Raw genomic sequence first — 14,014 nt, 5'->3', positions numbered from 1 at the left:
GTTCCTTGGCGATGTCCTGAGCCGGAGGCCACCCGAGGGGCTGTGTTCTCCTGCTATTTCCTGGGTCCCTCTAAACACATGTGTAGCATGTGACCCCTCTTCAGAAAAAGACGCCCCCTACTTGCTGGCACCAGGCTTTTAACCTGGAGCTGGCCCACCCCCTCCCTGCCTCAGGGAGGGGTCAACTCCCCCTCTTCTGGGCTGACGGTGAATGACCCACAAAACCCTTTAGGGGTCATAGCTCCAGACCAGAGGGTCACAGGGAGATGGTTCTGGGACTAATGGACCTGCCTGGGTTCCGGCTACAATTAGAGCCCAAACCTGGTACCGGTAGGTGGCTTCTATGGGGAGATATGGGTATCTCCCTACCCCGACTGGGTACGAGTAAACAAAGACCATGGGACCGTACCTCGTGGCCACCGGGACACAAATATGTATCCGGTTTGCGTCTGCGGTGGCCAGGTGATTCATAATTCCTTATGAGAGGTAGGTGCCAATATGTCTAGGAAATCTCATTGATCCAGGCCAAAGCAGATACCCCCTGCTGGGGGTTTTTCCTGCAGATTCAGGTGGCTCCCAACTGCTGCACAGAGGTGTGAACTTCTCCTTGAAGCTTGGACCCCCTGAGGGGTGTCTTCCTGGCCAACTGAGTCATGCCAAGAGGTGCATAAAATTACAATCAGGGCTGGGGGCTTTGAAGCAGGGAAATCCTGTCAGCAAATGGGGGGTGTGAGGACATGGCTGACAGTAAATATTAATCCATATTCCTCACACATTGTTTTTCAGGCATGTGTACATGCCTAATTTTTCTCGCCTCTGGTGCTGCACTGTGGCTGCAAAAACAAAACAAAAAAAAGGGCACATACAAGTGTCAATTCCCCTTTCATGATCGTTACCTTGTTGTGGTGAAAGGGCTTGCGTATCACAATGAAGCGATCATCACCTCTATGAGTGTGTTGGCAATGTTGCCACACCCCAGATGATAAGGCCGTTGCTTCATTATCATCAGACCAAAAGCGATCGGGATGGCTGGATGTTTTTTCATAGAAAAAACTTAAATTCTTTTATTTTATTTTTTTAAGTTGTACGGGTGGGTTTTTAATACATAAAGTAAAAAAATCATAATAAAGTCTCTTAATAGTTTATTAGAAATAATGCAGACAATTTAAAAAATCCCCATCATTTCCAATACAAAGCAAGTACAGAGCTCAGAACTAAATTATTTCCGGATGTCGTAATGGTTCGTTAATTCGATAATGGTTAATCAATTCGACACACGTCCCCGGATAGGGGATGTAACAGGGATTAAACTGATAGGAATAGTACTAGTTAAGACAACAATCATATAGGGTGTCACAGCACATTGCTCCGTGCACGTGCAGTGCCCCAACTTGGGAGTAAGAGGACCGACCAAGCTCCTTTTACCATCTCCTGCTTCCTAAAATCAATTCAATTCACCTTTCGGGGACCCTTGGTGTTGTTGTACGTGGCTGGGTGGAGGAAGAAACCTTCAATGACATCAACGGGACATGGCTAGCTTGGTATCCAACCTTGTGCAAATGGGGAGTTTGCGGTTGGGCAAATGGACTGTTTGCGGTGCATTAAAAGGGGAGTTTGGTCTGTCAATGTCTGTGAAGCGGGCGTAACCCTTACACTACCTGATCGATACAACATCATACCTGATCGTATACACACACTGGATTTTTTAAACCACGTTGTTCAAAAAAATGTAGGATTGTTAGGTGATTTATGCCCTTTATGAATTAAAACCCAACTCTGCGTCAACTATGTAATTTTCCATGGGAGTTTTGCCATGGATCCCCCTCCGGCATGCCGCAGTCCAGGTGTTAGTCCCCTTGAAACAACTTTTCCATCACTACTGTGGCTAGAAAGAGTCCCTGTGGGTTTTAAAATTCGCCTGCCTATTGAAGTCAATGGCGGTTCACGAACATTTTGCGCTTTTATGTTCGCGACATCTCTACATCTCAATCGGGTTGAGGTCAGAACTTTGACTGGGCCACTCTAGAAGGCGCATTTTCTTCTGTTTAAGCCATTCTGTTGTTGATTTACTTCTATGCTTTGGGTCGTTGTCCTGTTGCAACACCCATCTTCTGTTGAGCTTCAGCTGGTGGACAGATGGCCTTAAGTTCTCCTGCAAAATGTCTTGATAAACTTGGGAATTCATTTTTCCTTCGATTATAGCAATCCGTCCAGGCCCTGATGCAGCAAAGCAGCCCCAAACCATGATGCCCCCACCACCATACTTTACAGTTGGGATGAGGTTTTGATGTTGGTGTGCTGAGCCTCTTTTTCTCCACACAAAGTGTTGTGTGTTTCTTCCAAACAACTGAACTTTGGTTTCATCTGTCCACAGAATATTTTGCCAGTACTGCTGTGGAACATCCAGGCGCTCTTGTGCAAACTGTAAACATGCAGGAATGTTTTTTTTGGACAGCTGTGGCTGTCTCTGTGGCATCCTCCCATGAAATCCATTCTTGTTTAGTGTTTTACGTACCATAGATTCGCTAACAGGGATGTTAGCATATGCCAGAGACTCTTGTAAGTCTTTAGCTGACACTCTAGGATTCTTCTAGGGAGAGTAGCAGCAGTGCTGAACTTTCTCCATTTATAGACAATTTGTCTTACCGTGGACTGATGAACAGCAAGGCTTTTGGAGATACTTTTATAACCCTTTCCAGCTTTATGCAAGTCAACAATTCTTAATCGTAGGTCTTCTGAGAGCTCTTTTGTGCGAGGCATCATTCACATCAGGCAATGCTTCTTGTGAAAAGCACGCCTGCAGCCAAGTCCACGTGGGCTGGCGCGGTGATATGACATCAGCGCACCAGCCCGCGCATCCTGGCGCCTACTTCCAGGCGGGGGTTGATTTGAATCTCCCACCTGTAAAGCGTCCGCATACCTATGGCGCTGTAATTACAGCGCCGGAGGTATGTGACACACAGGGGCAGAGGAACCCTGTTCCCCTATCCCTGTTATGTAAAGCATCTTCGCCCTTGCCGGAGATGCTATCAAAGGGCAGAGAATCTCTATTGATCCCCTGTCCTTTGAAGTGACCTGAAACTGGACATGATTGGAATGCGCCTGCAGGAGGATTAGGCTGGGGGGGGGGGGCACATATAGACATTTAGGTCTATATAAGTATATACATGCATATAGATAATTGGGGCATATCTATATGTATATATAATACATCTATATAAATAATATACAACCTGGGGGAGCATTAATATAAGTATATACAGACGTGTGTAAATACAGGGGCATACACACATATCTATGGCAAATATAGAGCGTGCTTTGAGGCGATCTCGAAAAAATATGCACTTGATCTCATTCTTCTGAATATCGAACATTTGCAAAAGGATCTGCGAGCATTGAAAATTAAAATGATACATGTAGAGGAATCCTTGAGAATCGCAATGTCAATGGAGGAATGTGGTGCTTTTCTTGAGAAACAGAATGCCTTCCTGAAAGTACTAAGGGGTGAACTGGAAGAAACTAAAAGAAGTAAATGGTATCGTGACAAACAAGATTATACCATGGGACACACTTATAATTGGAACATAGAGAATGTGAATGGGAGACCCACGATAAAGAAATTCAACAACAGAAAGAATCAGTATCCAATTAAGAATAAAACTGAAAATGAAAAAACGAAATGAGAGGGACAACAACCAACCTTTTTTAGGAGGCGCTATGTCAAAAGTACAAGACGAGGTGGGCGCCGACATGGAAGATCAAGAAAGCAGCAAACCACAGAGGACTTCTCGCAACACGACGTCCAAGGTCTCCAAAAAGAAGTGAACAATATAATGGTAAATATATCTTCACATATACTTGATGAACATGAACTCAAAATTTTGAATAGAGGTTTGACATTTTGTCCACAGGCAAAGATGGACTGGTTCCAGCTGGATCTGGACTTACACCACCTCTTCAGAACTCTGAAGCTGAGGGTGTGGTGTGACTCCAGACCCACTGGACCCCATGTAGATAATAACATACAGTCAGATCTTACATTGAAGCAATTTGATTTGTTTGTAAAGAGTGATTTTACACCTGTAATTAACTCACATGCTCTCGATACATTTATGGAGTCAGTGAAAAGGGATATAATACAACTTAAAGATAATGTATGTGATCAAAATTTGACACGACCGAATGTTTCTAAAGTTGAAATGGATGCATTGGACCGGTTGTCCAGAAACCACGATCTCACTATTAAACCCGCTGATAAGGGGGGTGCGATCGTGGTGATGGACACCCCCAAATACATCCAGGAGATCAACAGGCAATTGTCTGCTAATGATACGTATGAGGCGTTATCAAGGGACCCCAAATTTGAGATCATGAAAATTATTAAGGAGAAAGTTAACTGGGCCTTAAATGAAGGCATAATAGATGCACAATTGGCACAGTTCTTAGTGGTGAAGTCTCCAGTGACCCCCCTGATATACGTCCTTCCAAAAATCCATAAGAGCCTGATTGATCCCCCAGGTCGCCCGATTATTTCGGGCAGGGGATCAATCTTGTCCAATATTGCAATTTTTTTGGACAGAGCATTGAGGCAGTTTGCTATGGAAGCAAGGTCGTATATCAGGAACACTGGAGACTTTTTGCAGAAGATTGCAAAGATTTCAGTTACGGAGGGAGTGATATTGGCGTCCTTTGATATAGTCTCACTATATACATCAATAGGACATGAACAGGGACTTGAAGCTGTACGTAATATGTTGCAACATTCCCATTATACGGAACAGGCGAGGAGTTTTTTTGGTGGATATGCTGGAGATCACGCTGCGGCATAATTATTTTGCCTTCCAGGACAGGTATTACGTGCAGAGGGTGGGCGCGGTGATGGGATCCAACGTCGCGCCCACCTATGCAAATATCTTTGTGTGATCATTGGAGGAACGCGTCATCTATGACTCTCCCCACTTCAGCAATGTGCTGGGGTGGTGGAGATTCATAGATGACGTGTTCATTATTTGTAATGGTACTAAGCGAGTCGCTACATGTATTTCATGATTTTCTGAACAATATGGATAACAATATAAAATTTACGCTAACAGCCTCGAGTGAACGGGTGCAATTTTTTGATACACAGGTCTACGTGGAAAATGGGAGCCTACATACAGATTTAAATATTAAAGCTACAGATGAAAACACGATTTTACATTTTTCAAGTGGGCACCCACGAAAAACGATCAGGTCACTACCATATGGCCAAATGTTGCGGGTAAAAAGAATTGTAGACAATGAGGAGCACGCGGAAGGGGCGTTAAAAATATTGGAAAATTCATTTAAAATCAGAGGCTATCCTAAAAGGGTTATTCAGGAGAATAGGATTAAAGCCAAGTAACTCGCAATACTCTTTTGAGGGGTAAAGCGAAATCAAATATAGAGAGGATACCATTTGTAACAACATTCAATGAGTTAAGTCCGGCAGTGGAGCGGATTGTGCGTTCACTTGGGGTGCATTAAGGAGCGGTTTCCCTGCGATTTCGGCCTTCACTGCACCGTCCTTAATGTCGTATAAACGCTCCAGAAACATCAAAGACAGAATTGTTAGAACTGAGGTAGAGGGGCAGAAAAAACAAGTCCAGCAGACCTTATGTAAATCTAAGAGGACAGGTTGTTACCCATGTCTGCGGTGTGTGAATTGTAAGTATCTACAGAAGGGTAGGGATTTCACACATCCGCAGACTGGGGAAAGTTTTGAGATCAAAGAATACTTGACTTGCGATTCCTCATGGGTAGTATATGTGTTGTGGTGCCCATGTCACTTACTCTATGTGGGGGAGACTACGTGCGATATCAAGGCGAGACTAAATAATCATCGACAGTCTATTAGAGATAAAAGAAAAGATCTTCCTGTTGCTAAACATTTTTCCGAAAAACAACATAAGGAACAAGATCTGAAATTTACCATTTTGGAAAGAATCAATGTGTTAAAAAGAGGGGGGGGACAGACTTACTCTCTTGAAGAAATGTGAACTAAAATGGATACATCGCCTTGGTACATTAAAACCCCATGGTTTGAATATAGATTATCGCGTTACAGTAGGAATGAGATTAGGGACACGGGCTCCCGATTGCATGATCACTAGATACATCATTACATTGAATGTACAGACCAGTTATGAATTTTTGCGGGGATAATTATATTTGTTTTGTATTGCAGATATGTGGATCCATGGGATGAGAGAGGCGTCCTGCAGGATGATTGAATATGTCCCCCAAAAATTTTTGCTGCTACATTTGATTTAAACGGGAATTATACTTAATGGTATTGATGGTAATTCACACCGACTCCCAAGCATGCGTTTGTTTGTGGGGAAGTGTTGTCTATGTGTTGTGGATTAGTGACTGCACGGGAAGTAGTGGTGCGCTGTGGTGTAGTGTAATATAACGACATAATTGAGAAAAATATGAGAATAGAAGATGATGCCCAATTTTTTTTCTCTGTGGGAAGATTGGATATTCTTAGGCGCCAAATAGGCGTCACATGACCACTTGGCACTAGATCCCTGTGCAGACCAGTCCGCAACTCAAGAGATAGCACTGACATGATCATCTATAGAAATAGAAAAAAAAGAAACATTCAAAAATTAAAAATAATAATAAAATAAATAATAAAAAAAAATATATATATATATATATATATATATATATTTTTTTTTTTTATGTACCCTGCAGATGGGTGGTGTTCACACTATGCGTTTTTTTTAAGAAAAACTGCAAGGTGGATGAAATGCATTCATGTGCAGCACGCGTCTCTCTATCCTGATGAATTGATGAATTTAATATAGCCAAGTGGTTTTATTGTGATTTTAAAATGCACTTGCACTTTTTTATAATATGAGCTTGTATACTTTGATTAGAAGCTTCACTTTATTGGCACAAGCACTTTATATACAAAGACGTATGAGAATATATATCAAGATCACAATACAAGAAGATCCGTAGAAAGATTGTAATGGAGCGAATTTTTTTACTTTGATTTTGTATCAGTTGTCACTAATTGTAATCACTTGATTAATTGATGTTGTACACATGAATTGAAAAGTTGGATATGTATTTAGATGCCAGCATGTTGTTGGTCTGTGCACTTGGCTTGAGAAGGATCCCGGAAGGGGATTGAAACGTTGCCTATTTTTGTGTCACATGTGTGAATAAAGACACTGCTTTTATTTACAAGAAGAGTGCTGCGTTGATCTTTCCTTGAATATACAAGCTTATGGTCAAAGGCGAGACGCTTGCACCTGATAACCTCTAAAGTGAGTGCTGCCGAATTTCATATACTATATATATGTACATATACAGGTCCTTCTAAAAATTTTTGCATATTGTGATAAAGTTCATTATTTTCTGTAATGTACTGATAAACATTAGACTTTCATATATTTTAGATTCATTACACACAACTGAAGTAGTTCAAGCCTTTTATTGTTTTAATATTGATGATTTTGGCATACAGCTCATGAAAACCCCAAATTCCTATCTAAAAAAATTAGCATATTTCATCCGACCAATAAAAGAAAAGTGTTTTTAATACAAAAAAAGTCAACCTTCAAATAATTATGTTCAGTTATGCACTCAATACTTGGTCGGGAATCCTTTTGCAGAAATGACTGCTTCAATGCGGCGTGGCATGGAGGCAATCAGCCTGTGGCACTGCTGAGGTGTTATGGAGGCCCAGGATGCTTCGATAGCGGCCTTAAGCTCATCCAGAGTGTTGGGTCTTGCGTCTCTCAACTTTCTCTTCCCAATATCCCACAGATTCTCTATGGGGTTCAGGTCAGGAGAGTTGGCAGGCCAATTGAGCACAGTAATACCATGGTCAGTAAACCATTTACCAGTGGTTTTGGCACTGTGAGCAGGTGCCAGGTCGTGCTGAAAAAGGAAATCTTCATCTCCATAAAGCTTTTCAGCAGATGGAAGCATGAAGTGCTCCAAAATCTCCTGATAGCTAGCTGCATTGACCCTGCCCTTGATAAAACACAGTGGACCAAACCAGCAGCTGACATGGCACCCCAGACCATCACTGACTGTGGGTACTTGACACTGGACTTCAGGCATTTTGGCATTTCCCTCTCCCCAGTCTTCCTCCAGACTCTGGCACCTTGATTTCCGAATGACATGCAAAATTTGCTTTCATCCGAAAAAAGTACTTTGGACCACTGAGCAACAGTCCAGTACTGCTTCTCTGTAGCCCAGGTCAGGTGCTTCTGCCGCTGTTTCTGGTTCAAAAGTGGCTTGACCTGGGGAATGCGGCACCTGTAGCCCATTTCCTGCACACGCCTGTACACGGTGGCTCTGGATGTTTCTACTCCAGACTCAGTCCACTGCTTCCACAGGTCCCCCAAGGTCTGGAATCGGTCCTTCTCCACAATCTTCCTCAGGGTCCGGTCACCTCTTCTCGTTGTGCAGCATTTTCTGCCACACTTTTTCCTTCCCACAGACTTCCCACTGACGTGCCTTGATACAGCACTCTGGGAACAGCCTATTCGTTCAGAAATGTCTTTCTGTGTCTTACCCTCTTGCTTGAGGGTGTCAATGATGGCCTTCTGGACAGCAGTCAGGACGGCAGTCTTACCCATGATTGCGGTTTTGAGTAATGAACCAGGCTGGGAGCTTTTAAAAGCCTCAGGAATCTTTTGCAGGTGTTTAGAGTTAATTAGTTGATTCAGATGATTAGGTTAATAGCTCGTTTAGAGAACCTTTTCATGATATGCTAATTTTTTTAGATAGGAATTTTGGGTTTTCATGAGCTGTATGCCAAAATCATAAATATTAAAACAATAAAAGGCTTGAACTACTTCAGTTGTGTGTAATGAATCTAAAATATATGAAAGTCTAATGTTTATCAGTACATTACAGAAAATAATGAACTTTATCACAATATGCAAATTTTTCTAGAAGGACCTGTATATGCTAGGACCCCTCATCCCCCTCAGTCATACAGGGCTAATATATACATGGCAATACAGGGGATATATATCCCTATTGGCCGTATAAGGGGTCAATATATACAATACTGCAAAAGCAACCAAAGAGTTTTTTAAGGGAAAGAAGTGAAATGTTCTGCAATGGCCAAGTCAATCACCTGAGCTGAATCCAATTGAGCATGCATTTCACTTGCTGAAGACAAAACTGAAGGGGAAATGCCCCAAGAACAAGCAGGAACTGAAGACAGTGGCAGTAGAGGCCTGGCAGAGAATCACCAGGCTGTAATTAACTGCAAAGCATTTGCAACCAAGTATTAAAAAGTGAAAGTTTGATTTATGATTATTATTCTGTCCCATTACTTTTGGGCCCTTAACAAGTGGGAGGCACATATGCAAACTGTTGTAATTCCTGCACCGTTCACCTGATTTGGATGTAAATACCCTCAAATTAGAGCAGACAGTCTGCAGTTAAAGCACATCTTGTTCTTTTTATTTCAAATCCATTGTGGTGGTGTATAGAGCCAAAAATGTTAGAATTGTGTCCATGATGTCTCATGCTCCCTGAACCACTCTTTTGCAATTTGAGCCCGATGAATCCTGGCATTGTCATCTTGGAATATGCCTGTGCCATGAGGCAAGAAAAAATCCATTGATGGAATAACCTGGTCATTCAGTATGTTCAGGTAGTCAGCTGACCTCATTCTTGGAGCACATACTGTTGCTGAACCTAGACCTGACCAACTGCAGCAACCCCAGATCATAGCACTGCCCCCACAGGCTTGTACAGTAGGCACTAGGCATGATGAGTGCATCACTTCATCTGCCTCTCTTCTTACCCTGATGCGCCCATCACTCTGGAACAGGTTAAATCTGGACTCAGACCACATGACCTTCTTCCATTGCTCCAGAGTCCAATCTTTATGCTCCCTAGCAAATTGAAGCCTTTTTTTCTGGTTTGCCTCACTGATTAGTGGTTTAATTACAGCTACACAGCTGTTCAGTCCCAATCCCTTGAGTTCCCTTCGCATTGTGCGTGTGGAAATGCTCTTACTTTCACTATTAAACATAGCCCTGAGGTCTACTGTTGTTTTTCTTCGATTTGATTTCAAACGTTTAAGTGATCACCGATCACGATCATTCAGGATTTTTGTCCCGCCACATTTCTTCCTCGAATACGATGGGTCCCCACTATCCTTCCAGTTTTTAATAATGCGTTGGACAGTTCTTAACCCAATTTTAGTAGTTTCTGCAATCTCCTTAGATGTTTTCTCTGCTTGATGCATGCCAATGATTTGACCCTTCTCAAAAAGACTAACATCTTTTCCACCACCACGAGATGTGTCTTTCGACATGGTTGTTTAAGAAATGAGAAGCAACTCATTGCACCAGTTGGGGTTAAATATCCTTTTGCCAGCTGAAAGATAATCGCCCATGCAGTAATTATCCATTAGGAGGTTCATAACTATTTGCTTAGTTAAATCCAGGTGGCAACTTTTTTTTGGGACAGGCAGTGTATATACAGTAGAAATCTCCATATATATATATATATATATATATAGAATATAATTTTAGTGCAGATAGTGTGCGTGCATCCTGTATTTTTTTTTTACTTTTTTCTCTACTCATTTTCTCTATATTTCACATTTATTACAAGCCCCTTAACGTGTGAAAACACAACATACACACCCCTCACACTAAATAAAGGTTTACACATTTCACACCCCAATAAAATAAAAATGGCCCGTACGTCCCAACAAGTATACTCAGCTGAAGAGGCATACGCCATGCTTGCCTCCGATACAGAGTCTGCCAGTGAGGGAGAAGAGGATGCCATTTTCCTCTACCCCCTCATCATCATCCACTGGTAAGGGACCCTTTTAGAAGGCTCCCCAGAACAGCAGCTGAGGCAGCCCCCCAAAGTGAGCCCATATGGACCCCACCCCCTAACGATTATCAGCCCCAAATTCCGGATTTTGAGGGCATCTCCGGAATACAGATAGACTGTGTGGGCTTCACTGAACTAGATTTGTTCAAAATCTTGTTCTCTGAAGATTTTGCAAATGTAATGGTGGCCCAAACCAATTTATACGCCCAACAATTCATTGATCAGAACCCTACATCGGCATACGCTAGACCCCTAGGTTGGACCCCAGTAAGTGCAACAGATTAAGTTTTAGTTTTCTTGTGCTACATATGGGCCATCCTAGGAGTGAGTGGGAGGATCGTTGTTACGGTCCCTCCCATGACAGAGGTGAAAAGATCGTATAGACTTGCTGCACGTGAGGTTATCCGACAGGTCTCCGTTTTCCTCTTTGTAGGTTGTTGTTTGGCAGGATCTCACCTCTCCTCAGGTTCTGCTTATCAGTGATGAGGCTCTATTTAGGTCCGCCTCACACTGTTGACCATGCGGTTGATATTTCCTCTTGGAGTTGCTAGAGCTTGTTTGTCTTGAATCTCCTGCTTCTCCATTAATCTCAAAGCTAAGTACAAGTTGCCTGTTCTGTTTGTTGTACTCTAGTGTGTTTTGGTTCTAGGCCTCAGGGAGACGCGGGTTTCTTCATCTAGGAAGGAACCAGCTGTCTCGTCTCCTGCTACCTATCCTAGGGTAGGTCAGTTTTAGCAGGGCATAGGTATCCGGCGTAAGAGCATTTCCACTATCGGGATCTGCTCATACTGGCAGGAGTTAGGGAAAGGCATAGGGATTACTAGGTCACCATCCCTCTTCCTTAGCTTTTGAGGCCTAGACTGTTGTCTATTTCTTTTGTGTGCCTCTCGTGTTTTCCTCTTCCCCATTACCTGTGACAATCGTGTGGGACTTACTGCATCCACCTCTATATGAATAACTATTATACCAGCATACTCCTATTTATGTCTCTAACTGCCAGAGGTACGGTGGCTTGCGGCACAGTGCACAAAAATAAGAGAGGCCTCCCTAGTTCCCTGGTAGGGCAATCACTGAGAATGGGTGAAAGTAGGGCTCTCCTTCATGAGATCATGCTGGTGGTTAAGTACAAGGACAAGAGTGACGTCCTTGTACTGACCCCCATTCACACTAACACTAGCTCCCCTGCTCCTTTACAAGGTACCACAACCACTACCCCCAAACCAGTTTGTATCCTGGACTACAACAGGCACATGGTAGGGGTGGATCTTTCAGATCAACTTCTAAAGCCCTACAGTTTCACACAAAAAACAAAAGTGTGGTGCAAAAAGGTGGCCGTACACATTGTACAGATGGCAATGTGCAATGCTTACGTGCTATTTCAATCTGCAGGCCACACAGGAACTTTCCTTTAGTTCCTAGAGGTGGTTATCAAGGCCCTAATTTTTCCAAGCCATGCCGGGGATGGTCCCAGTACTTCTGGAAGTCATGGTGTCCATGTTGTACCAGGGCAACATTTTCCAGGTCAAGTCCCCCAGACAGCAAGAAAGGGAAGGACCCAAAAAAGATGCAGGGTGTGTTCCAAAAGGGGGATAAGGAAAGACACCATTTACCATTGCGAAACCTGGCCTGTGCATGCAGGAGTGAATTAAAATCTACCACTCATCCACGGAATATTAATTTAATTTCATCCATGATGTACCCTGTCGTTTTACCACCTTATATCTCTGATTTAGTCCGCATAGCTTACATACCCACTTTTCACAAACCACTACTTATTCATTTCTGTGAAACACCTTTCTTCTTGGGGTTTTTAATTTCTGAGGACCTCAGGAATTTTTTTAATGCAACAAGGCACGCAAAATGTCTGCCAATTCAGGTCAGTAAAATCCATATTTTGCTGTTTTTGTTTGAATCTAGAGCCCTGCTGTGCGCCCATACATTTTCTGAGCACATATGGGGTGTTTCTGTATTTGAGGGGGAAATTGGGAATAAAATGTGGGTTGCATCTGGTCCTTAAAAAAAATTGGGTTTTTCCTCTCTGTCTTTGTTGGTGTCGTTTGTCCTGGTTTCAGAACCCTTCCCCCAGTCCTGGTACATGTGTTCTTTATATAGCTAGGACGGGTGGAAGGATTCTGGCATTACCTACTATCCGCCCATGCACTTTAGTAAGGTGGTAATGCGCTGTGAAACTCTTCTGTCCAGAAAAAGGAGATTTTTGTATAACTTACCAGTAAAATCTCTTTCTTGCTCTTTATTGGGGGACACAGGAACCGTGGGTATAGCTATGTCCTCTAGGAGGCGTTGACACTAGATAAAGCTGTTAGCTCCTCCCCTGGCAGCTATACCACCTCCAGCCTGGAGATAGAGCTTCAGTTTGTGTACAAGCAGTAGGAGAAGAGAGTCAACCAAGAAAAAACATGGAACACCAACCATGCCAAAAGACCCAACGGGGTTCATACCAGCAACTGCCACAACTGTGGTCGAACAACAATACTAGGTGGGTGCTGTGTCCCCCAATGAAGAGCGAGAAAAATTTTACTCGCCCATATTCATTGGGGGACACAGGAACTGTGGGACGTCCAAAAGCAGTCCACAGGAAGGGAAAAACCACAGATCCATGGAAGCAAGGGTCACTACCAAGTATGCACCTGGTAAAATTGTGTGAATGTGTGCAAGACGGACCAGTAGCCGCATTACACAACTTTGCAGCCGAGCGTGATTCTTCCAAGCCCAAGAAGCGCCCACCGCACTAGTGGAGTGAGCCGTGACACCTAAGGTCGGAACCCTGTCTCGGGTGCGTTATGGTTCAGCACTAGCAGACCGATTCATAGTGCAATTGCCACTTTGGAGGCCGCCATCCATTGCAAGGACCCTCAGGAGGGCAAAAAGGGGTGCCGTACGCCAGAAGGGAATGGAGGCTGCCAATAACGATCAGTGCCCTGACAACGTCCAATGATGTAACTCCCTTCCGTAGGGTGTGAAGGAAGGACAATTTCTTCATTGATATCGAAGTCAAAGACCACCTTCGGGAGAAGAAGGAATGGGCCGGAGAGCCGCCTTATCCTTGTGAAGACCCAGGAAGGGTTCTCTGCAAGAGAGCACCCCCAACTCGGACACCTGTCTGATGGACGTGATAGTTACCAGAAAAACTACCTAC

The sequence above is a fragment of the Bufo gargarizans genome, chromosome 1 (assembly GCF_014858855.1).
Source record: "Bufo gargarizans isolate SCDJY-AF-19 chromosome 1, ASM1485885v1, whole genome shotgun sequence".
Lineage (NCBI taxonomy): Eukaryota > Metazoa > Chordata > Amphibia > Anura > Bufonidae > Bufo > Bufo gargarizans.
Note: the sequence above shows the minus strand (reverse complement) of the source record.